Consider the following 23489-nt stretch of genomic DNA (forward strand, 5'->3'; position numbering starts at 1 on the left):
TGGCTACAGCTTCGTGCGTCTTTGCGTACGTCGTGACGCAATCTTCCACCCGTTCCTCCCCGCCCCTCTTCAATTCTCCCTCTTGGAGTCGGCGGCCTGCGGGGTTACCGGAAGTGATGATGCAGGAGGCGATGGAGGGGGCGGGGTTTGGGGGCGGCTGCCGCCGGTGGGCCGCAGATGAAGAGGAGGCGGCGGCAGTGGTGGAAGAAGAGGCGGCGGCGGCGCGGGTAGGGAGCCTGGAAACGCGAGCGGGGATGGTAGGTGGTTTGGACCCGCCGGGCCGCCGTCGTTTCCAGAAAGGGTTTGACTGGAGGAACCTCTGGAGCAGCTGTGAGTTTGGGGGGGGGGCTTTTGAGGAAAAGGGGGGAGCATTGAGAGATGAAGGGGCGGGGGTTGGGTACCTTCGAGAAAAGGGGGTGGAAGGGGAGGAGTGGAAATCAGCGCCTTGTCTGGACTGGTCCCTTTGGAGGAAGAGGCTGTGAGGGGAGCCTGTGGCGTGTCAGCCGCAGGGCTCAAGAAAACTTACCTACGGTCCCTGCCTCCCCACCGCCAGCACCCCTCAACCCAGGCCTGGGGATCTGGGGGCTGGAGCTGCCCTGGAGAGGGTGCAGACTCTGGTTCTATGCCCCGGGTAAGCGCCGTAAGGTAGGAGTCCAAGCGGGAGGTGGTGGGTGAATCTCCAGCTCCCTCCTCCCTCATTTCACTCCCCACCCCCATCCTTCTCTTTAATCATTAACAGCCCTGGAATTAAGGGGCTCAGACCTGAAGGCCTTTCTATGCACCTTTGCTACAAACGATAACCATCTGTGCCTGAGGTAATGGGGCTGGAAGCTTTGCCCGTGTCCTGTATAGGAAGTGGTACGGAGTGACAAATGTATTGTTTTTTTTCCATTCCCTTTCACCCCTTTTCTTCTCCCATATACACCCCTCGTTTCCACTTCAGTTCTCTGTGGCTAGGTGGTAATCATGGTGGTTCTTCTTTTTTCTTTCTTTTTTTCCCCCCTTTATGTCACTTGGTACCTTGATTGCCTCTTTCGAATTTGGTGTTCAGCCTCTATCCCAGATCTTACTGCAAGCTTTGTAATACTTCACTTACAGGCTGTGTCACATTGGGAGTACCTCTCAATGCCTGGTAGCTCCAAATTAAGATGAGCATTTTCTCCTATGAATACTGGAATTCCTAAGACCTTGCAAGGATTCCTAAATGGCATCATAGCCCAGGAATCAAAGTCTCTTGTTCTAAATACTTTATGTGTGAGGAATTTACATGTTGTCAACTCTTTCCAAAATGATTTGATGTTAGGCTAATTCTGGATTTCTGTGTTTCTCTCCACCCACACTTCATGATGCATTTCAGAGAACAGAAAACCCCATATTACTTTTTTGTTTCTGCAGTTGGACAATAGGTTTTTAATCTTTTTCTACATTTGTTGGTCACACAAGTCTTCAGTGGCACATATGATTTGTGCTGATTTCCATCTTATTTAGCTGATTCTTTGTGTATAGGTGGTCTTGAATGAGAAAATGTGGTGTGTTGTTTTAAAGAAGAATACAAACCAATAACGGATGTGCAAAAATTATTTGAACAAGGCAGATAATGACTGGAAAGACCTCTTTATGGATGTTCTCTTGGTTTAAAAAAAAAATCACCAAGTAGTGCTCTTTTAGCTTGTCTTAGAAGTTTTAGAGTGAAATGTAAGAATTCCTATTTTGGTGTTGATATTTTCTTTGGAAATCTGTTGAATGTTGAACTGTGTTTTCTGAAGAACTTTAATAGATAGTGCCTAAATATTAGGGATCCTTTGATTAGAAAGTGTCCATAAATCCTGGCCCTCTATAACTGAGTTTATGTGCATATTGCTAGGAGAATTATCATAACGGGTCCCATCCAACTCATTAGGGCTTTCAAGCCTGATAAAACAGAATATTTAATGCCTTGATTGTACAAGTAACAGCTTGTTTATGTGTTTCACAGAACTGTAACAAAAAGAATGACTACTGTTCTCACAATTGATTTGGAACCACTGTATAAAAAGTCCAAAATTCATTCATTCAGCAAGCATTATTGACGAGCAAGTAAGTGCTAGCCAGTATTTTGGGTTCTGGGTGGGCAAAGGTGAACACAAGCGTAAGGTCTGAGCTTTCATGGAGCTTACATTAGAGAGTGTGGGGACAGAGAATAAATAAGCAAATAAATCAGATTTTAATAAATGCTGAAGGAAGTAGAGTGATGTGATAGAAAGTGATTGGGATGCAGTCAAGGAAGACCTTTCTTGAGGAGGTAACACTCAAGCTGAGCTTTAAATAAAAAGAAGCCAGCCATGCAAATATAGGGGAAAAGCCTTCCAGCTTCTCGGACTAGCTAGTGCAGAAACTGGCTGAAGTGACTTTGGCAAGTTCCAGGGTCTGGGAAGAAAGGGGTGGGGTGGAAAGGGGGTAGGGAGGTGAGGGAGGATGGGAAAGAGGAGGCAGTAACAGCCAGAGCCTAGTGAGCAAAGAGGAAATGAAAAAAGTCTAGGTCAGAGAGGTAGAGGCTAGGCTCAGGACAGGTAGGCAAAATAAGAGCAAGAAGAAGGAAATAGAAAGTGATGCTCCTTTTTGATCAATTCTATTTCCTTTCGTAGAGTATTATCACTTACTGTTTTGCAGGTACTGTTGGACTGTTGGCAATTAAAAAAAAAAAAGTTGCCCTGCTGAGAGTGGGAGAGGAGCCGTCTGTGGTCACCTGGCTCTTTTCTGGCAGATAAATGTCAAGCTGTGTTCAGAATTCAACAAAATGTTCAACTGAGAGCACACTTTTTCTCCTTAGAGGATTTTGTCTTGTATGCTATTTAAAATTGCATAGTGGGTACCCTGAATATGTTCTAGTAAATGAATCCTCCTTTGCTTCCAGCTGTGTATGAATTTAGGGTTGAAGGTTGGGCAAGTGATAATAATATAACCCCGTTGGTCTACAAAGATGTCCATCAGGATCTAAGTTTGAAGTTGTTTTTTGTAGGGAGGCAGGTTTTATGTTGCAACATTTCCACTCTTGTCTGGTCTGCCTGATGACTAATAACACTGAGCTGAGGTGTAGGTTGGTGCTAAAAGTTCACTCGGTGGATTACAGTAGATAAATGACCATTGTGGGCTGAATCCCACTATGTCGGCATCTTTGGGCTGGCATGTAACCAGGGGATGTAACCTACTTTTGCCTTCTGTTGGGGCCATTCATCTCCAATAGTCAGCTGCTTTTCAGCCTCACCTTGACCAGATTGTCCACTTGAGAAGCCCAATCAGGACTCCTCCTTGATTTGGCCCTCTTCTGCCATGTCACAGTGGGCTGAAACAGAAAGAATACGCTGTTTTCTTCTTTTGAACCCCACAACAGTGACTAGTGTGTTCTTTGAGTGAATTGGCCCTTTGAGCCATGTGGTTGAGAGACTTAAATGTTGCTTGGGCTGTTTGTAGTAAAGTCGGTATTAGAAATGCTAAGTAAAACCTTTTAGTGTTTGGGGGAAAACAAATCTGAAATTGAGGACTTGTCACCTGTTTTAAGTTCTGCTACTTTAGTAGAATTGGTAGGTGGATTGCCAGAACTAACGAATAGGGCTTGCTGGGCAGTCCTCAGGGTAATGAGGGGGGTGGAATAGAGCCTGGTACTGAATTACTGAATTCCAACTTGAATACCAATGGAAAGTCTTTTAGTTAGCAAGCAAGTGACTGAAGTGAACAGCTAGGACCAGGAAAACAATAGACTCCACTCTTCTGTACTGCAGACTAAGTCAAAGATTGGAGAACTGATGATATGTATATAATATATATAGGTTAAATATATGTATATATATATATATATATAATATATATAGGTTAAATATATATATAAAATATATATAGGTTAAATATATATATATAATATATATAGATTAAATATATATAGGTTATATATATATATTATATATATATATGTCTAGGTTAAAGAGTTTTGGACTTTGTATGCTAATGCTGGGCTTCAGATGCTGTGGCCAATGGATTATTAAGCTGTCTACTATTCATCTTCATTTCAATGGCTTATTATAACTCAGGTATGAAAATATCCTGTAGGTTGAAATATTATCAGCTAGTTTGTAGACTAGTGGCTCTTTTCTAATTTCTGAAAGGGGGTGGATATGTAGGAGGGGACTTGAACATGGGGAGAAGCCATTGACTTCTACATTGGCCACTGATTGTGTTTGGGGAAAGAATCCACCAATCTAAATGAATGTGGAGTCTTGGAGTTGAGCTGGCCTTTTAATCTAGGGTACCAGTTGATTTCTTTCTTGAACTTTGGGGGCTTTTGGACAAACTCTTCTGAGAGGTGGGCAACCTAGGAGGCCAGTTGATGCCACTTAGTTTTGGAGTTGTATTGCAGTAGACTTAAAATTAATCTGATTTTGCTGTTTTGGTATCTGTGCTGCAGTAAGAGTTAATTGTACACTGGCTGCCAGTTGTTTTGAGGTGAAGATGTGGTAACTCAGATTGAAACAATGGTAATTACGTGGTAACTCCTATTTCCCCGGCTCTTGATAACTTACAATTACTTCTTTGTGTCTCTTTACAGATGTTGATACCAGTGAACCAGGATCAGTTCTCCCTAAATGTTGCACAGTGTTCTGAAGCTCTTTGTACAAAGGACCAGTGAGTTTGAGTTAGTGTCTTTCACTTCAAATCTAGTTTCACTGGTTCTTGTGTCTGTTTTTCTAGGTGATGGAAGGTCTTATTTCTTTTGGGAGAACAAAGAGATTATCACAGTACCTCACCATTTAATTAACGATTACAAAGTATAACTCAACATATTAATTTAGTAAAATAATGAGAAAAAGGGTTGGAAGCTCAAACTCTAATTCTTTGAAGTTGTGATGTGCTGAAAGGAAAAAATGGGAGGGGGAAAGAAAGTCCCACATGATCTTCTTTTAGATGTGTGTGAATGAAACTTTATTTAAATACTGTACATCAGAATAGGGAAGATCAGTAAGTCAGTGTTGAGATGGTGATTAGCCCTTGTTGTGGCAAAATAAGCCACCTATGGCCAGTGCCCATATACCAGCCTGAGTGCATGGAAAGGTAGGTATCATGTTAATGACTCCTCCTGACTTCCTGAGGGTGTGGCTTTGCTCAGGACTATCCTTTGAGCTGTGCTGTGTTGTTGGGTTTTGGGCTGAATTGCAGTGTGGAAGCTTAGATTGCTATAGGAAACATTCTCTTTGTCCCTGTTGTGCCATGCTCTGCTGGAGGGCTCAACCTGAGGACTTGAGGACCGGAAATAATTCTGTAACTGAGGCCAGACCAGTTATGACTGACAGAGGATCTTGGATAGTACCCCCTGCATAGTGTAGGACTTTTGTTTTTGGAGAGTTGTTTAGCATCTTTTGTAGCTACTGCCCCAGTCTCTGCTTGTCGTTCTAGGAGACAGTGTGCTGGAAAGACTTGCCTCCCCTTATTTTATTAATAGATTGCTTCCACCCTATCAGGACAGCAGAGTTTGGTTCTAGTTTTTAGTTCTTGTTGGTTGATGAAGGGTTTGGTCTCTCCAGTGTTGGCTTAAAGTGGGTTGGTGTGTGATCTATAATTTTGATTCTGAGTAAGAGTCAAGTGATAGCATTTAATGTATTGAATGCAGTTCATTCCTCTTTCTCCAGTTTAGGAAGAAGCCGGAAAAAGACCCTCAAAGAACCTTACTATCTGGTGTGGTGTTTGTTTCAAACTGGGCTCTGTGGAACTCTTGTGGGTCGTTGCTGGAGTACATTTGTGGTTGGGATGAGGGAGTTTTGCTGTCTCCCTTCCATTTCAGCCCACTGTGCTTCACTCTGTGAAAGTTAACTTTAATATTCTCTTATATTGGGCTTCCACAGAAGATTTCAATGGAACAAAACGTTCTGAGACCAAAAACAGGTTGAAAAGCGGTGATTTAGTCGGGAAATGGAAATCTAGAAAGGTTACAGTAAACTTGCTTGAAGTTACAGAGTGGAGTACTGGCAACTATAGGACTAGAATCGGGCCTTCTCTGTGCTAATTTTGTTTTCTCATTTACTTGACTTCATATGTGTCTTTGTAGGCACTTAGTTTGTTTGAGTTGAATTGAAATCCTTGCTGCTTGGTCTTTTATATATTCTTAGTTCTTTACTCAAACATTTTGTCACAAACTGCTGTTCTTTTAGAGAAGACTCCTTATAACCACCTTTGAAGCATATGCGAAATGAGGCTATAAGTGAGTAATGGCACCTGTAAGTAGCTGGCCCTTTCTCCTCAGTATTCCTGAAAGTGACAGTAGTTCTCTCAAATAGGAGTTGAGGCTTTATCTCTGTAATTTCTTAAGCCAGTGGGCTGTAGAGAATACCTATTCAAAATGCTGAACCAAATACACTACTTCCTTTTCCCAGTGACTTGCCCTGGAATCCGAACAGGAAAACCTGGGTATATCCATTGACAGAACAGTTTTAGAACAGCTCTGGGAAAGAACTACAATGGCCACATTCCTTTTTTTTTTTCTTTTTTTCTTTGTGAAGTAAATTTGTTTTCAGTTAAACTCTAGCTTTATATCTACTTGATTACCTAGTGGCTGCTCTTTAAACTGAAAGGGAAGGGTAGGAATCCACTGCAGTGAGGGCTGGCACTCTAGTAGCCTGGGTTCTAGGTGGCAGGATCATGGATACGCTGTATTTCCCAGGTCCTCAGAGGAGACATTTTTCTCAGTTCGAATGACACTTTCTTGCTTCCGAGTAGAATTCAAAAGTGAGAAGTGATAGAGTGAATGCCCTGTTTCCATTTTTTAGAATGTTTCCATGGTTCTTTTTCTCTAGTAAATTAGTTTTTTTTGAAACAACTAGTCATTTGTTCAGTCATTTACTCAAAACAGTTGGTTATGGCTAATGCCTATGGTAAGGAAAAGTTTGCGGGTTTCCTAACATTTTATGAAAGAGAAAAGTCTAAAGACTTTTGAAGGCTTTTATTTTATTTTATTTTATTTTATTTTATTTTATTTTATTTTATTTTATTTTATTTTACTGTTTATTTAGTTTGGGGGGGAGGGGCAGAGAGAAGAGAGAGAGAGAGAGAGAGAGAGAGAGAGAATCCCAAGCAGCCTCCCCCAACACAGCGCTCAGTCCCACAAACCCAAGAATATGACCCGAGCTGAAATAGAGCTGAAATCAAGAGTCGGAAGCTCAACTGACTGAGCCACTGAAGTGCCCCCTGAAGGCATTTAGATAGGTGGGTTCAGTGGTGGAAGAAGAGGGTGTGTAGGGAAGGACTTTGGGAAGGCGAGGTGGTCGGGGTGGTGGTAGTGGTATTGTGGACTGGGTGTATATATAGGGTGAAGAGATGCCCATTGGTGGTCCAACTGGGAAAGGGTAGAAAACGCTAACGATGGCACTTAGGGGGGGAAGAGTGGGTAGGGAAGGAGCAGGCCCACAAGATTGCCCAACTTCAGGGAACAGTGTTCCCAAGGAGAGGGACAGGGAACCTGTGGAGTTGGGTAATCCAGGGGCCCTGACCAGGTCTCTGACCACAAGTGTTCTCTCCCATTACTGGAAAGTATATTTCTGATGGGGAGGGGTGAATGCAGGGATGCAGTATCTGGTTTGACCAGATTGGTCTTAAAGATTGCTTACTGAGTGCTGGCCTAAGTTTTTTGAGATCTCTGTCTCTTTTGATTTTACTTTTGACAAATCAGAAGTTGGTAAACAGGAGGGAATGTAATGTCCCTGGTCACATTAGAGTCTGGGTAAAAGTACAAATGAAGCAAATACTAGGTGGTGGTGATTGTCATTTAGCATCATCTGCTATCCAGAGGGAACAGTTAATGTAAACTATCGAGGTAATTCGTGATTCTCTCATGGGAGAGAATCTCATGGAGACTATAATAAATGTGGAATAAATCACAACTTAAATTATTAAAGAATAATCATTTTTGGTTTCAATTTCTACAACATTCCATGTTTTCTTTAGCAGGTCAAATTAGTCCATGAGCTTTCTTCTTTTAAAAGAAATTTTATTCTACCAGGTACTTGCAGATCTGTCCATAGAGCCATATTTTCTACTTGCACTGAAAATGTCAGGTAGTGCTCTGAATTGGTGACAGCTATAGATTTAATGATTAGATCAAGCAGGGAAGTGGCTTCTGAGCACCAGTTAGATTGGTTTTAACGTAAACCTCTTTTTCTGAGGTTATTAATTATGTTCCAACAACAATTCTCTGACACAACCTGAGTGTCCAACAATTCAATTCTGACACAAACTGCCTGGAGTGAGTGCATACCCCACAAGTTAATGTTTCAGTTTCATAAGATTGCCCCACTTCAGATACCAGCCACAAGTATCAGGTAGCCCCAGAGTACCTGCACTTCTGCCTGACAGGCTAAAAATTTGGGGTTCCTCACAACCTCCCTTCCCCAGGTTCAATAATTGCCAGAACATTTGACTCACAGAACTGGGGAAAGTGTATTTATGATTACAGTTTCACTATAAAGGATACAAACCAGGAACAGCCAATTGGAAGAGGGGCATAAGACAAGATCTGAATTGGTACAGCTTGCATGTCCCCCCTTGGTTATTGCTGCCTCCCAGTACATCAGTGTGTTCACCAAGCCTGGAGCTCCCCTAGCCTGGTTTTAGTTTCAGTTGAGGTTCCTTGATGTAGTCATAACTGATTGAATCATCAGCCTGGTGATTAAACTCCAGCCACCCTTTGCGCCCCTTCCCTGTGGTCTGGAGATGAGGCTGAAAGTTCCAACCTTTTAATCTTGTGTCTGCTCTTTCTGGTGAGGCCAGCCTCTGCCGTGAAGGTGTCTAAGGGCCCACCCTGAGTCACCTCATTAGCATAAGTTCCAGTGTGGTCCAACCAGGATCCTTATGAATAACAAAGGACACTTCTATCTGTAAGGACATACCAAGAGTTTTAGGAGCTCTGGCACAAACTGGGAACAAAGACCAAATATATTTTTTTATTCTACTACACTAATAACCCAGCTTTGCATTCCATAAGTAGATGCTACCTAGAGAAGGCTACCTAAAGTTAATTTAGGTGAGAAGTAACAGTATGCATTTACTGTTAATTTGATGGAGGTTTTGGTCAAGAGAGTGCAAATTAAATAGCTTCAGATTACAAAAGAACAAACTTCTCCCTCAGTCAATATGAAATGGCATACTCAGAATGTGTTATAGTTTCTTGGATTTCACAGGTACTGTAGCTCTAGACTTGCCTAGTGCAAGAAATGAGCTCCCTTAATAAGAAATCAATTACACAATAGTCATGTTTTCTTTTGGTGTGACGTTAAAAAGATTCAGGTGTACATAGTGCACTGGTTAAGAGCATCAGCCTAGTCTGGGTTTTAGTCTGAACTTTACCACCTACTTAAATGTTGATCTTGGATGAGCCACTTAACATCTCTAAGTCTCATTTTTATATTTTTCATGTATAAAGGGAGGATAATCATAGCAAATACTTGTAAGTCAGTAAGACAGTCCATTTGAAGGCTTTGGCACCGTGCCTGGCATGCGAATATATATATATGTATATATATATATAAACATCTAAGAACATCAGCTGTTATTAGCTATGTGCATACATAGCTAAGCTCACCTGGGTTGGCATGTCCCAAGGGGCCAGGAACTATATCATTTTACTTCCTTTTATAGGGAGACATATAGGACAGCGTATAAAACATTGCTGGGCACACAATAGACACAGGTTATCTGTCACTTGAAAATAAAACCTGCTCTGGGTATCTGGGAAGTATAGGAGTGACTCTGTGATGGAAACTTCCAGCCCATTTGCAGAGCTGGCCTAAAACTAAGAGATGGAAAATCTCCCTGAAACTATAGAGCATGCAGGAGTCTAGCAATGGGCACTGGGGCTCAGTAGCAAAGGTACTGTTAAACCAAAAAAAAGGGAAACTGATCCAGGAGACATTTTTATCTTTTGCAGTATACCTTGAGTGCATTGAATTGGGCATAATCACATGAGACTTTGGGAAGGAAACAGCGAGTCTATTTCATCCAGTCTAGAAAAACCTTGGAGAGTCAGCTAGCCAAGTACTATGTTGTGTGTGTGCTTCTCAGAGAAAGTGAAAAGCCCAGATACACTGGTAAAGGGCTTACCAGCTGCTTGAGGTTCAGTTGTTGGTGAACTCCCCTAAGGCCAGCTCTCTAATTCTCCCTGTAGCTCACCCATCTGGAGATTCTACTCTGGTGGGACCACCACTGGACTTAGATCCTAGTCTGGCCTCCACCACCAGTTATTCTGTATTTTTGAGCAAGTTACAGGCCCTCTTTGAGTCTGTTTCCTTAACTGTGACATAAAGGATTTGAGATGAAATCACTGTTTCGCAAAGTGTGGCTTTGGTTATATTTTTAGTGTATATGCTGCTGAAATGAGCATGCAAAAGTGTTTTTTTTGTACTATTGATGGTACATAAGATTTTTGGTGGTACACAGATGAGACCTTTTTGTTTACTAGTTCTGTATTTTACTGTGTATTAATGAAAACAAAACTAGCATGCCCAGACCTGTGACTTCATGGATAGTGTTGCTTAAGATAATATTAAAGTGGATATGATTTTTTTATGCTTTTAAGAAAAATATTGGGTGAACAATAGTTGATGGTAAATGGATATGTAAGATCATAAAGGCTGTCTAGGAAAGGCTGAAGTTTGTAATTCTAAGGTTCATTAATTCTGCTCCAGTGCCACACCTTCATGAAGTCCTCTGGGGGATACAGCAGAACAGGTTCAAATTTGAGTGGATTTAAAGACTCGCCTCACTCAAGCAAATTGACAAATTTCTATTTCTGCATTCATGGTGAAGATATCCGTAAGTAGGCTGTATAGAATTTAAAATATTGTAGATGTTAGTAGTGGTGGCTTTTTTTTTTAACGAATGAAAAATAAGTAGTAATGCTTTCTCTTTCACTCTAAGCAGTTTTCCTACAACCTGGATTGATCTTTTTTCCTTTCACTTTTTGGGGCTGGGACTCCCCATAGAAGCAGCTAGGATTCTGACCTATTCTGTTGGGGAGGGAGAAAAAGCCAACCCTCGTGCTCTCTCTCACTCTTACTTATTTTTTTTTTTTTCAACGTTTATTTATTTTTGGGACAGAGAGAGACAGAGCATGAACGGAGGAGGGGCAGAGAGAGAGGGAGACACAGAATCGGAAACAGGCTCCAGGCTCTGAGCCATCAGCCCAGAGCCTGACGCGGGGCTCGAACTCACGGACCGTGAGATCGTGACCTGGCTGAAGTCGGACGCTTAACCGACTGCGCCACCCAGGCGCCCCTCACTCTTACTTATTTATTTATCGATCTATCTACTTACTATTTATTTATTTATTTATTTATTTATTTATTTATTTATTGCCAGCCCTCTCTCTTGAATGCATGCTAGTGTATGTATTCTAGGTTCTGGAAGGCTGAGGCTGTGCCCTATCTTAATCTTACTGGTAACTTCTTTAAAGGTATAGTGTGACACCTGCCCTAAAATGAAGTTAAACACTGAGACAAGCTTTATTTAAAATTTTATTTCACTTTTGTTTTATTGGCTCATAACTCGATGGGGGTCTTGAGAAGTAAACTGAGCAATGGTAAAAAAAAAAAAAGAAAGAAAGAAAGAAAGAAAGAAAGAAAGAAAGAAAGAAAGAAAGAAAGAAAAGTATTGTGGGAGGTGCTTTCTTTTTAAGTAAAACCCTAGAATAAAACTGAAATCTTGATTGCATAATAGGAGCCAAGAAAGTTGCTTTCACATGTAGTCTGTTTTCTCAAGATTGTTTTTTTGTTTTGTTTTGAACCTTAATTACCTGTGTTCCCTTGACATTTTCTGTGTATCTTCACACTGTCATCTTTCATTATCTACTTTGCTTGTTGGCCAGTGTTCTGCAAGTGATAGTGTTCTGTAATTACTTCAGCATAAAGGCCCATGCATCTGGTATAGTTCCGTGTAATAGTTTAATGTTTCAAATTGTAATTTAAAAGAATTGCTATAAAGATGGTTCCGTGTCTATTACCTTTCGTGCTATGTGTTATCTAGTCAAGATGAGGTCAAAATTGAGCACAGTGGTGACAATGATGTAGCCCAAGATGATTTTCCTCCTTCATTTATTTAATACAGAGTTTCTACTTGATTTCATAATGAGAAACTCGTCAGATGTTTCCCAACTGAGGTAAATCTAACGTTCCAAGCCACAAGCCCTCAATACTTGGTAAATTTTCGTTTTGTCATTCATACAGTTTTGTCTCCTGAGAGAAGTGGTGACTTGCGGTATTGGGCACACTGGGAAAGGGAAAAAGCCTTTACTCAGGCCTATAATTTTGCAGGATTAAAAAATCTTTTTTTCTCCAGTAAAATCTGTTTCATGACATAGATGACATTCATCCTTTGTGCAGATTCACAAGACTGCCTTACTCATTGTAGATGTCTTTCAGAGTCCATTTTCCTTGGTGCAGAGTTTAGTCATTACTTATATATTATTGCTGGTGAGTCGGGGGAAATCCTAAAAGGGGATGGAGAGGAGTCGTGACATTTGCCCTTGGTCTGTAGACTAGGATTTGCAAAGCTAGAGTGAGGTTGTTTATTTCTTTCTCTTGGAAAATTGCCATTGGATCAATGAGTCTTGGTTAAGATATCTTGTGGGCAGCTGAGTCGTTGGGCCTTTAAAGATGAGAGCCCCATGAAATACTGTTCTTTCCCAGTCATACAAATAATTATCTCCATGGTAGTAGAATCTCCACAGAAGTGTAAGCATTCAAGATCACACATTTAAAAAGATAAAATGTAATTTAGAGTCAGAATGAAAGATGTACAAACAGTGGTAGAGTTCCAAACCTTCTCAAGTCATTCTTCCATGTTTCCAGCACTTACTGGAGTAAGACGACTTACTCTGGTGTTCTCATGGAAGACTAACATTTTAATTCTTGTTGGAAATTGAACTTTCATGGTAACTTGAAGTAAAAAAAAAATAATAATAATAATTGCCGGCTTTAACTCTTAACTCTTAACCTCCCTAATCGAAGAACCAGAATTACTTAGTTTGTCAGGGCATTTGCTTTTCTAAGTTCCAGCTCAAAACCATTGCTCGGCCTAGCAGAAAGAGATAATAAAATGTTATGCAACAGGTAAAAATCTTTCCAGTTGCCTTTTCCCCATTTGGAAGGATACAGTTTTTCCTTCCCTCTGTGTAGTTTGGCCTAAGTTTCCCCTCAGTCTGATTTGTCGCTTTACCATTTGCATACAATGCTTAAGTTGACTCACTCAACACCAAGTTCTGCAGGTCTCCTGCATTTAATGCTTCTGACTCAGCCCACTGAAGTGAAAGAGCTTTTGGTTACAGTAGCAGCTTAACAGAACAAAACTTTTATTTTTAATTTTTTTAATGTTTATTTATTATTGAGAGACAGAGCATGAACAGGGGAGGGGCAGAGAGAGAGGGAGACACAGAATTGGAAGCAGGCTCCAGGCTCTGAGGTGTCAGCACAGAGCCCGACGCAGGGCTCGAACTCACAAACCGCAAGGTCATGACCTGAGCCGAAGTCGGACGCTTAACTGACGGAGCCACCCAGGCGCCCCAACAAAACTTTTAAAAACACACTGTTAATAGCACTCTCAGTTTCCAAACAGATGCAAGATATTCTAAGAAGAACCATCCTATATAGTTTTCAAATTAGACGTATATGAGAAGGGGACCAGCTTTCCCAGACAGAATGTGGATCATTCATAGGGAACTTCTGAAACTCAAAACTAGCTTTGTAACCTAGAAAAATTTGGCCTTCAGATTAGATGCTTTCACCATTGTATTCAAAATGAAGTGTGTGTGGTCTGAATTTTTCTTAAAGGACTGACACTAGGATTGGATGCACAACATGTGTTTATAGGTTGCCAGCTATTCATTCCGGTACATTTAAGTGCCTTTTGTGTATCTTGTTCTTAAGGCCCTTATGATGTGGCAGGAAAAGTGACATAAGAACAAGTAGAAAATGTAAAACCGTTGCCAAAAAATATCAGTGCCATAAATGAAGATGTGGAGGGGCAGAAAGGCTCTAGGTCAGCTTGAAGGAGTCAGGAGAGGAGTCCTGTGGGAGGTAAAAATCTCAGCTGAGCTTGACAGACATAGACCAGAGAGTGAGATGGCGTTCAGTAGAGGTAACAGGATGTGTAAACCTAAGCATGAGAAGCCGTGGCATTTTGGGGAATGGCAGGTGTTTATGGCTGAGGGATGGGGAATATATGAGATGGGGACAATGACAGTAGTTGAGGCCAGACTCAGAAGGGCTTTCTTTGTATGCCTTATCGAGTTTGGGATTGTGTTTTGTAGGTGAAGGGGAACTATTAAATAATTTTGAGTAGGGACGCAGCATAGTCAAGTGTGTGTGTGTGTGTGTGTGTGTGTGTGTGTGTGTGTGTGTAAAAGATCATTCCGGTGACAGTGTGAAAGAGGTTGGAGGGAGCAATCCCAGAAGTAGGGAAACTATTTGTGAGGGTGCTCCAATAAAGATGTCAGGGGCCTGAACTGTAGAATTACTGAGGATGGGTAGATAGTCAAGAGTAAGAATTTACAAAGTCTGCCTTAATCTGATAAAACTTTATTGTTTGGATGTCCCGCATGGATCAGTAGGCTGAAGGGTGCCCTGTTCTATACAGTCACTCAGAGGCCCAGGCTAATGAAGATTCCACTCTTGTGTACTATCTTGGTCACCATGGCAGGGGAAAAGATGGCTGAGATGTCACGTGCCAGCTCAGTGTTTAGGGTTAGAAACGATAAGAATCACAACTGCCTACAGCTCATTGGCCAGTAATAGACACATTTCCCCACCTCACTGAAAAGAACCTGGGAAACTGGGGGAGCAGATGGACAGTTTGGTGAGCTTTTCTGTGCCACAGTGTAGGGATTTGGGTAAAGTGGTTTTTTTTCTGAGATTATTTCAGTGTATCAGCAGTACCAACTTCGTAGGGTAGATGTGGGGATTAACTGCTGTCATGACTCTAAAATGCCTAGTATTCTGTCTGGCACAATAAGGCTATTGAAGGGGACCTTTAAGTTTGGTCTTGAGAGTTTCTCATTGTGGGTGATATCTAGTGAGTATAATCAAAAGTTAAAAACCAAATTAAAGAAAAGGAATAAATTATAGTGCATCCTAGAAGTGAGGGTAAGGTAAATATTGCTTCATGAAACTTTTGAGTTATATGTGTATTTACATGTGTATTTGGTCAGGGGGTAGTGTTCATTCTCACTGAAGGCTGCAGTTAAAGTGGAAGGCACTGATCTTGTTCTGTCTCTCATTTCACAGTAACTGAAAGCTTATACGTACCACACAAAAAACTATTCATTTTATTTAAAAGAATTTTTTTTAAGATTTTATTTTGGGGCACCTGAGTGGCTCAGTTGGTTAAGCGTCTGACTTTGGCTCGGGTCATGGTCTCATGGTTCGTGGGTTCAAGCCCCACATTGGACTCTGTGCTGCCAGCTCAGAGCCTGGAGTTGTTTCAGATTCTGTGTGTCTCTCTCTCTCTGCCCCTCCCCTGCTCACACTCTGTCTGCCTCTCTCTCAAAAATAAATAAACATTAAAAAAAATTTTTTTAAGATTTTATTTTATTTGAAAGAGAGATGAGAGCACACACAGGGGAGGGGGAGGAGAGAGAGAATCCCAAGTAGGCTCCATGCCCAGTGCAGAGCCCGACGCGGGGCTCAGTCTCAGGACTGTGAGATCGTGACCTGAGCCAAAATCAAGAGTCAGACACTTAACTGCCTGAGCCACCCAGGCACCCCTAACGATTTTATTTTTAAGTAATCTCTGTACCCAACTTGGGGCTCGAACTTACAACGCTGAGATCAAGAGTTGCATGTTTTACCTACTGAGCCAGCTAGGCACCCCAAAAAACTATTTTAGTATGGTTTTTGAAAGAGTTAGTTTATATTTCCATATTTTAAAAACTGTGGGTTTGAAAAGCATTATCCTTAATTATGAAAAATAGTAAAACATGGGTTTGAATTTTAGCTTTGCCACTTGCTAGCTGTGTGCCCTTATATAAGTTATTGGTATTTTCTGTGTCTTAGTTTTCTCATCTATAAAACAGTGATAATACCTACCTACTAGGGTATGATTGTTGGATTAGTTCATATGTGTAAAATGTTTTGAAAATGTTGGGTAGTACATTGTAAAACTCATGTAAGCATTTGTGGACGTGATTGTGTAAAACTGGCTAGTACCATGCATGTAGGTAGATTTGTGCGGTGTGCTTGGTACAAAGTAGGTGCTTATTCTTTAGAAAATGTTTGTTAGGTGCCAGTTAGCTCTTTTCATGTTACCATGCACACTCCCTGCCTTCTTAGAACTTGTAATCGAAGATGTAATAATAATAATATCCTTTATCTTCTGTGCACGTGTTATTTTTGGCTATCTGCTTTGGTGTCATGAATGTTTATGTTCAATAGGAGTAAAGGATACATAATGCATTCAAGCTTTGAATGCATAATAGAAATAACAAATTGTCTATTATAGGGGCGCCTGGATGGCTCAGTCGGTTGAGCGTCTGACTTCCGCTCAGGTCATGATCTCATGGTTCGTGGGTTTGAGCCCTGCGTCGGGCTGTGTGCTGACAGCATAGAGCCTGGAGCCTGCTTCGAATTCTGTGTGTCTCTCTCTCTCTCTGCTCCTCCTACCGCTCATGCTCTGTCTCTCTCTCTCTCCTTCAAAAATGAATAAAAAAAAAAAATTTAAAAAAAAACCCAAATTGTCTACTATAATAAAATGTCAGCATAGGCAGTTCCTATAAAAATTCAGTCAGGAGAACTTACTGGAGGAGAAACCAACAAAATACTTTCCTTTCTGGATTTAAAAAAACTTTTGGCCTGCAAGAAACAAGTATCAAATTTGTTTATAAGATTGTTAGGTTGATTTCTCTTGCAGTGAGTAGTTGGTGTCAGCCAACTGATGAGCAGTGAGAAACGTGCTGTGCCTTTCTCAGGGCAGTGGTGGATAATGACTTTCATTTTGGTAAGCCAGTTGGTGATACTGAGGAGTAGTGCCCTGGGTGAATAGGAGTTAATCCTGGCTGCCTGGCAGAAGTGGATTTGTTATATAATTTATGGCACCCAGAAGCCCTTTGGGGAGGTCTTTATTGTCTTATTATCAAGACAGTATCCATCTAGGCCTGAAGATTAATTCTTGTTGCTCCCATCTAGTTCCACCAGAGTGGTTCTCATAACTGAAAGGGTAGCAGTTTGCTGTGAAATGCCTGCATTTGGCTTTTGCTTTGACACAAAGGTATGTTAATCAAGAATGGCTATTAGAAATCCAGAAATGTTTCAGTTAGTGATTTATTAATAGTGTAGAGGACTTTTTTTCTTGTTAAACTGATTTAACTTTTGAAAAATGAGTCATATTCAGGGTTTCAAATATTTCCTCTTTAACTAGCCTCACAAAAGGTGTATGAACATTTCTGTCTTGTAAATTGCTGCTGCCGTTCATTTGTGTCTGTTTTGCCATTGCTGAAACAAATACAGGAGTGTCCGTTTGGTTTTCCATCATCTGACACAAGTGGACCTCTTTAACTCTTATTACCGGTGTCCACTGTTCAACAAACCTGTACTATTTTTTGTGACTCACTGAGAAGTCATGTGGTGGTGTGATCCCCGTCCTTAGCTACCAGCACTTAAACTTGTAATTTTCAATGTATTGTGTTAAAACAGATTTCTAATTCTGGCTATTTTTCTTTTCAATTTTAGACCTAAAATTGGAAGCTCTATTTTTATAAAACACTCTCCTAGAAAAGTCACTGGTGTTGCTACCCAAATATCATAACTGGGCCCGGGGGCGGAGAGAGCAAAAGCTAGCTGTTTCACATGGTTAAGCAGAATGTGTGGGCCTGCCTGCCAGCCAGCGGAGGTGGAATCTGCCCTTTGCTTTCTTGGCAAATGCATCTAGCTTTGAAGGCCCTTCGTTCTTGGCCTTTCTTTTCTTGCTGTCATCTAAAACATAGTCCGTTGTCCCCTGTGGTTCTAACGAGATGCAGGACCTTGATGGTCCGTATCTCTTACTATCTTTGATGAGGTATGCTCTTGAACCCTCAGAGTTAAAAGCCACTGTGTCATCAAGCGACTTTTAGTAAATACAACAGTGGAATAGCAGTATAAAATGGCTGTGTGTCCTTCATGTTCAATATGCAGTATTCAAGAAAACTGCTGGGTTTTGCTCTTGCATCTCCAAACACCTTAAATGTGTGATGCCTTAGTTTACTGAGGTAGAGAAGATGTAGTTCAGACCAGCACCAGAAGGCTTTTTACTGGAGTTCACCTGATTGGCAAACCCTTGGAGCTTCCTAGAGTGCCACATGGCAGTGGCTTGAATGAACTCTTTGGACTTTCTCCCTTGCTAAAAGGAGAGGCCGGAGTGATATTGATATCCATCATTAATGTGAATTTTTTCCAAGGGACTGGGGTGCAGGTTAAAGAGAGGCTCGACAGGATGAACATGTTCTATTTCAACTTTAACTTTGGCTCTTGTTGGGTTTGAGGTGAAAATTAGCTTGTGGCATGTGGAGAGTGGTATATGCTGGCTGAGAAGCTGTGTTTTACATTATCTGGGAAATGATGAGGTAGGGAATAAGGGGACAGTTCCTACTCTCTCTTCTCTCTGAAGGTAGTGAAGTACTGGGAGGAGAGGAGTCCAGGAGAAGTTAGACCTTAGGAAGCAGTTCTGGAGAAGTGAAATTAAATTCTCCATACTTAGGGCTTAACCCCCTTTTAATATTTGGTAACATCATAGAATTGGTATAAATGGCTACCAGTTGTTGAGTTCTAACTTGTGCTAGGGACAGTGCTAAGTATGTTGGACTCCTCATTTATTCAATCATGAGTTAATACACTTAATGTACATAGATTAGTGAGTGCCTTGTATAGAAGTGTTCAGTAGATCTCAGCGACTGTTATTCACTCAACAGATATTTATCAAACTGTTGCTTATGTGACACAACTTAGGTGCACAGGACAAACAGGTGAATAAGATAAAATCCCTGCTCCTGTGGCATTTGCCTTCTAGTAGTGGGAGCAGACAACAGGTAAGTTAACAAGAATTTCAGAGAGTGGAATGTGCTGGGAAGAAATAAAATAGTGTGTCAGATTGGATGGAGATGGAATTTGAGGTTGGTTGAACAGTAAAGGCATCTCAGCATTAGAACTGAGTCCCACCTGATGCGAAGGAGCCATTTATTCTTCACGGTGACCCTTTGATTTTCCTAGTTTTTAGGTGAGGAAACTGAGGCACGGGTGATTAAGTATGTGCTGGGCGCAGACAGAGCTGAACTGTACAGACTCAGTCATCTGTGTGCAGAGCATGTCCTGCCTTTCTCCGAAGGCATGAGACTGTACTGGGGCAGCTGTAGGAGCTACACTATCTGCAAGTGGGTTTTCTGGATGGACAGAACCAATGTGGTTGCAGTGTAGATAAAATCCTGATGCATTTTGGAAAAGTTCCATGTATTTTCATAGACCTCAGTCATTGGATGCAAGCTTTGCGTGTATTTGTATGTATCTACAGATTATTCTGGGTCCAAAGCTGTCCTATCAGATTTTCAAAGATACTGATGACCAAAAGAGCTTATGGTACTGCTGCTTTATTTTAGGATTTCCTCATAATCGGTTTTATGAAAATAGGGCCTAGCTGTTAGGGCAGAGTTTTTGATAGCTTTGCAGTGACCATTTGGTGGCAGCAATTTTGGCAGGTCAATATGGGCGGGAAGTGGGCAAGAACTGGGCTGGAATCATCAGATGTGTCTTTTACCAAGTGTCTAATACTGTGATCCCAGCCATCAGGTATAGGGGTCTATTTTGATTTAATTATCTGCTTATCTTTACAGTGTTAATGAATACTTTGGCTTCATGCCATGTGAGTACGCATCTGTGAAATAAGTAACTGGGGGGAAAAAAAGCCCAAACCTTGGGGCCTCAAGTTTCAACCTGCAGGGAATGGATTTCCAATAAAGACACACAAAAATGAGCATTTACTGTCACAGTTTTTAAAACCTGAATTCTTTCTTGCTTTCTGTCTTGCTGTCTTTCAAGAGGGAGAGAGAATGGGTGCACGTGTGAATGAGCAGGGGAGGGGCAGAGAGAGGGAGAGAGATAATTTTTTTTTAATGTTTGTTTATTATTGAGAGAGACAGAGCGGGAGTGGCAGAGGGGCAGAGAGAGAGGGGGACACAGAATCCGAAGCAGGCTCCAGGCCCTGAGCTGTTAGCACAGAGCCCGACATGGGGCTTGAACTCAAGAATTGTGAGATCATGACCTGAGCTGAAGTCAGATGCCAACTGACTGAGCTACCCAGGCACCCTGAATCTTTTTTTTTTTTTTTTTTTAAGTTTATTTTATCCATTAAGAGAATCCCAAGCAGGCTCCATACTATCAGTGCAGAGCCCCATGTGGGGCTCAAACTCACTAACTGTGAGATCAAGACCTGAGCTGAAATCAGGAGTTGGACGCTTAACTGAATGAGCCACCCAGGTGCCCCTGGAGAGAGAATCTTCAACAGGCTCCAGTCTAGCATGAAGCCCAACATGGGGCTCGATGTCAAAACACCAGAATACTTTCTAAATAGGCTCTTCAGTGCTTGAAACCAAAGAGAAATGGTTTCAGCAATAGTAACTGAAACCAAGAGGGCAGTCAAATTCTGGTCAGATCTGGTCTTTCAGTTTCATAGGATGTGGTTTAGATGAGATACCTATTTCAGCTGGAAGATTGATCATGTTGTTACTATACAGAGGAAGACTTCCAGGAGCTCTTGCTTTACAGCTTTTCACGTGGTGTCTGAGTGCTGGGAGGAGGTTCCTCCTTGGGAGCATGAAGATGACAGAAAGTGTACACAACAGAATAAAGCAGCTGTTAAGTGCTCTGTGGACTGTCTGCTTGAAGGAGGCCAAAGGTGATAAAAATTGTAGTTGGAGGGGCGCCTGGGTGGCGCAGTCGGTTAAGCGTCCGACTTCAGCCAGGTCACGATCTCGCGGTCCGGGAGTTCGAGCCCCGCGTCAGGCTCTGGGCTGATGGCTCGGAACCTGGAGCCTGTTTCCGATTCTGTGTCTCCCTCTCTCTCTGCCCCTCCCCCGTTCATGCTCTGTCTCTCTCTGTCCCAAAAATAAATAAACGTTGAAAAAAAAAAATTAAAAAAAAAATTGTAGTTGGAAAGGTTCTTTTGCTCATTAGTAACATCAACTTTTAAATGGCATCCTAGTGGCCCACCCACTTGTAATAGAATTTTACAGTTTGCTTGAGTTTGGGATTATTGGTCCTGGTGTTCAGCTAATGGATTCCTTTGATGTATTGGGTTGAAATTGTGGCCTAGTAAATTGGTTCTGGATGATGAATCAGAGAGCCTAGGCATCAGACCTTCTTTCTTTGGAGTGACGTAGCAGTGTGTTGGTAGGGACTCTTTCTGTTGTGACAGTAAACCTGATACCCGGTTTATGCAAAAGAATTTATTGGCTCACATAACTGGAGTTCAGGCTTTGATCTGACTTTAGGTAGTACAGTTGGATTCTGGGTACAGATAATGCCTTGAAAACTCATTTTATCCTTGTCTCTTGGCAGTGATTTTATTCTTGAGTCTTATATACATTTAAGTTGAGACCCATTTGATAAGAAGGGACCATTTAATCTTCACAGTGACTCTTTGATAGGCATTATTATTTTCTCTGGTGGCTCTTTCAAGATGACTACAGCAGCTCCAACTTCCCATACTTGCAGTGCTAAGATTCACTGTCTGCTTAGGTCTCTTGCATAACCCTAACCCAGTCAGTTGAAGCCAAGGGCATGTGAGGCTCTGGTGGGCCTGAGTCACATAGTCCATTATGAACCCCACCCAACTCTTGGGTGAACTCTTAGCCCCTGAACTATGTGGCCAAGAGTTCAAGAGAAGGCTCTTCTAGTGAAAACTAGGTAATCACCTGATGCAGAGCCTAGGTACTGGGGAAGCAGACAAGTGGGTGTCAATTTAGATAGAATTAAAAGGTGTCCTTACGAGTAATCTTTTTCTGTCCCCCACTCCGCATCATTTAACAACACTGTCTTGAAATCCTTGAAGCCAGAATCCTTGGATTTGTCAGCCTTTTTGATGTGATTTACAGTGAAGCAAGTGATCTTTCTTTACCTGTTTCCATTCTCCTTTGGTGGTTTGATATTTCCCCTTCAATATAATGTCTTAATGTGCTTTTGGTAAGGATTTTTCAAAAGAGGTTGAATTAGTTGACAAATATCACAAGATAATGTTGGGAGAAATACACTCCCAGTACATTGCCATTATACAAGTTGATATTCTTTGGAATTCAGATTGGAATTGTATATGTGTGTGTGTGTTTGCAAATCCTTTGATCTGTTGGTTCCACTTACAGGAATTTATTCTCAGGAAATAATTATAAATGTGCTGAGTTTTAACTGCCTGTTCTGTTTATTATCACAGTATTATTTATAATAGTGAAGTATTGGAAGCAAGCTAAATGTCCAACAATGAGACATAAATCAGCCTATTATGGTACCTCCATTCAGGGGAAGACTTATCTGAATATTAAATATGTTTCAACAGAGAATCTCAATCTTTTTTTAAAAAAATTTTAATGTTTATTTATTTTTGAGAGAGAGAGAGAGAGACAGAGCACAAGTGGGGAGGGGCAGAGAGAGAGGGAAACACAGAAAATGAAGCAGGCTCCAGGCTCTGAATTGTCAGTACAGAGCCTGACATGGGACTCAAACCCATGAACTGTGAGATCATGACCTGAGCCGAAGTCAGACGCTTATCTGACTGGGCCACCCAGGTGCCCCTCTCAACCTTTTTTTTGCACACCCTCTGCAGTACAGCACCGAATTTTTGACAGAATGAATAGTAGGCTATAAATAGTCTCTGGGTTACATAACGTAACTAGTGTGTTAGTGGTGATACCAGTACTACCATTGAATTGCTGCTCTTTAAAAGCGTTGGATGAGAGCACAAGATTTATATGAAAAAATGTTCAACGGAAACGATTACAAAATAGAATGTACGGTATGACCCCACATTTGTTTGAAAGTCCATGTGCATAATATGGACATGTATGTATTTTACTTGTGCCATCCATATGTGCTCATATAAAAGACTGAAAAGACATACTCAGATATTAATTGTAAGTAGTGGGATACTAGGGGACTTCTTTTTTTTTTTTTTTTTTATCTTTATGCTTCTATTTTCTAAACTTTACAGACTAACTATGTAATATTTTTGAATTTGGCAGCAGGAAAGAAAGCCTTAGTGGCCTCACTTCTCTGACCAGTTTACTGATGTGGTTGAAAACAGATATTCTTTTATTATACAGCTCTTCTCTCCTGCTTCTTCCCGTCTGCTGTGCATTAGCAGTCAGCTTCCATCATGGGCCTCTAGGAAAAAACTGATAAATGTGGCCTTAATGGATTTGGATTTTTTTTTTAAAGAATTAGCAGACATTTAAGAGATTGATTAGTTACCACATG

General features: G+C 41.3%; 1 protein-coding gene across 3 annotated transcripts in view; it reads left to right on the forward strand.

Annotated features, from left to right (window-relative positions):
• Positions 1 to 159: 159 nt before the first annotated feature.
• Positions 160 to 23489, forward strand: part of DCUN1D3 (defective in cullin neddylation 1 domain containing 3) — a 35075-nt gene continuing 11745 nt past the window's right edge. Inside the window, exons 1-3 of one of the 3 annotated variants that reach the window (XM_047087714.1) lie at positions 160 to 330; positions 1976 to 2076; positions 4580 to 4666. The gene's annotated coding sequence lies outside the window, so the exon portion shown is untranslated. The remainder of the gene's footprint in view (positions 331 to 1975; positions 2077 to 4579; positions 4667 to 23489) is intronic. The other 2 variants (XM_047087715.1, XM_047087716.1) reach the window with 2 other exon arrangements.

This window comes from Lynx rufus, unplaced genomic scaffold, assembly GCF_022079265.1.
Source record: "Lynx rufus isolate CCGP_SWC_20201006 ecotype Redwood Valley unplaced genomic scaffold, mLynRuf1.p SCAF_23, whole genome shotgun sequence".
NCBI lineage: Eukaryota > Metazoa > Chordata > Mammalia > Carnivora > Felidae > Lynx > Lynx rufus.